At 34.2% G+C, this 2,500-nt stretch overlaps 2 non-coding genes across 2 annotated transcripts; both read right to left on the bottom strand.

Moving 5' to 3' along the window:
• Positions 1–243: 243 nt before the first annotated feature.
• On the bottom strand, positions 244–315 carry TRNAE-CUC (transfer RNA glutamic acid (anticodon CUC)). Its single transcript has one exon. It is a non-coding gene; the product is annotated as a tRNA-Glu (tRNA).
• Positions 316–2,228: 1,913 nt separating this feature from the next.
• Positions 2,229–2,300, bottom strand: TRNAE-CUC (transfer RNA glutamic acid (anticodon CUC)). Its single transcript has one exon. It is a non-coding gene; the product is annotated as a tRNA-Glu (tRNA).
• Positions 2,301–2,500: the final 200 nt, after the last annotated feature.

Genomic DNA, 2,500 nt, shown 5'->3' with positions numbered 1-2,500 from the left:
ACATTTACATCGTAATACACCCTGTGATGATGGATATATTATATAATTAATAATGCAATGGTTATATCATAAAGATAATTTTTAATATTTTTACATTTCAAACATGGCACCTTCTACATCATTTCAGTGTGTGGCATTCAATTACGCCCACTTTTAGATTAATAGATGGCACCAGTGAGTCGCCTACTTGTTATTGTCTCTCCAACAACAGAGTTGCTTCACAAGTAGGCCTTCCTGAAAATTTTCCCGTGCCGGGAATCGAACCCGGGCCTCGCGGGTGAGAGCCGCGTATCCTAGCCACTAGACCACACGGGATTATAAAAGTCTAATATCTTGATTGGAACATGTTTTAACATGTATAAATTAACTAGGTACTAGTCCACACAGGATATTTTCCATTTTGTGAGACTAATGCATTGAATTTAAGTTTAGACAGAAGACTTAATATGATTGCATTATATGTTACTTCTTTCTGAGGTAGATTCATTTCAGTTTCCGTGTAAACCATATTGTTTGTTTTTCCCAATAATCCTGCAAAATGGCTTTAACTCTTGCTATTTCATCACATGTATTTAATTCATAACATGTACTATTTTTTTTTTTTTTTTTATATATATCGAAATAACCAATTGTACTACCTTCCATGACGCAGATACGTTAGGTCCTTGGAAAATATCCGGAGAATTGGTCTCGAGTCCTTCCAGTCTAGAACTCATTCTGGTCCTTGTATCTCACAAATTAAAGTTTACTTAAAGCTCATCTTGAATGTAAATGTGAATGTGAATGTTTCTATTTGATTCAACTCATTGAGATGCCCTTTATATTTTTATATTATGCACTTGAAGAGAATTATACTACATAAATGGACATACAACGAATTTAAATCCAGAATAGCTCCAAGCAATATCCAATAACAAAATCATTATCTCAGATTATTTATATGGACTATTCATGAAAAATGCATGAATCTGTTGATGTTGGTACAGTCGGAAGCTAATGAGTCTACGGCAAGTATCGCCAGGTTTCCTTTCAATTGCAATACTGGTGTAAATTACAAACTGTCTGGCTCTCTATCTATTGTTCAGGAATTTATTCCTTGGTGGCGTCTAGTTCATGATGAATACTAAGCAAGTAGCCAGAAGATCATCAAAAGATTTACAAGATCTTATACGGGATATATAAAACGTTCAACTTCACTACCACCGACAATAGATTTTTAATGCATCAGGAGGCTGAACAAAATATGAACAAATATACAATGACCATTCAAAACAATTTATCGTTTATGAGTTTCATATTCATCTTTTCATACCAAAGTCTAATTATTCCAAAAGCAAAGCCTAGTTATGTTCTGTTGTGAAACAGACATGGTCTAGGTCACTGCAGTATTCATATTTTCAATTATTTATACCGCATTTACAATTTGTATATAATCTAAAATCAGTAAATGAAACAAGTAATAATGATAGCGAGCTGTAACCTTTTTATTTCCTATAATATCGGCCCATAGGTTACAGATGAATTCTATGAAGGATGAGGTCTTTGTCAAATGCAATGAAATGATGCTTATTAGAACAGAATAACAACTTCAATTTTTTGATGAATGGGTTATCAAAGCAGTCATGCGAAATATATAAAGCAAAATTATTGTTATCCTTTGGTAGCTCGACGTAAAAAAAAAGAAGATAAGTACATGGTAAATGGAATAATCACCATATGTCTTATACCTTCTTTCACAGCAAAAGGCATAGAGAAATAGGGGTTTCATTTGGGTAAGACAAGGGGATGCTAAGTATTTTCATACCAAATTCAGTAAGTGAATTGCCAAATCTGAATTTGGGCAGATAGTCACGAAAGGCCATAGAATTTTCTATAGCAAATTCGAGGACTGTCCTTTAAATTTCAGATTATCCTCAATTAGTATGTGGGATTAGTCTAAGACTCACATTGTGCCATATCAAAAGTAATTACACTGTAAACTATAGCTAACATTTACATCGTAATACACCCTGTGATGGATATATTATACAATTAATAATGCAATGGTTATATCATAAAGATAATTTTTAATATTTTTACATTTCAAACATGGCACCTTCTACATCATTTCAGTGTGTGGCATTCAATTACGCCCACTTTTAGATTAATAGATGGCACCAGTGAGTCGCCTACTTGTTATTGTCTCTCCAACAACAGAGTTGCTTCACAAGTAGGAGTTCCTGAAAAGTTTCCCGTGCCGGGAATCGAACCCGGGCCTCGCGGGTGAGAGCCGCGTATCCTAGCCACTAGACCACACGGGATTATAGATGTATGATATCTTGATTGGAACTTGTTTTAACATTTGCAAATTAACTAGGTACTAGTCCACACAGGATATTTTCCATTTCGTGAGACTAATGCACTGAATTTAAGTTTAGACGGAAAACTTAACATGATTGCAATATATGTTACTTCTTTCTGAGGTAAATTCATTTCAGTTTCCGTGTAAACCATATTTTTT

Source organism: Penaeus japonicus, unplaced genomic scaffold (genome assembly GCF_977035675.1).
Source record: "Penaeus japonicus unplaced genomic scaffold, GWHDUDI00000001_assembly GWHDUDI00000001, whole genome shotgun sequence".
Lineage (NCBI taxonomy): Eukaryota > Metazoa > Arthropoda > Malacostraca > Decapoda > Penaeidae > Penaeus > Penaeus japonicus.
The sequence above is the reverse complement of the archived record's forward strand: the minus strand, read 5'-3'. Positions and strand labels throughout refer to the sequence as shown.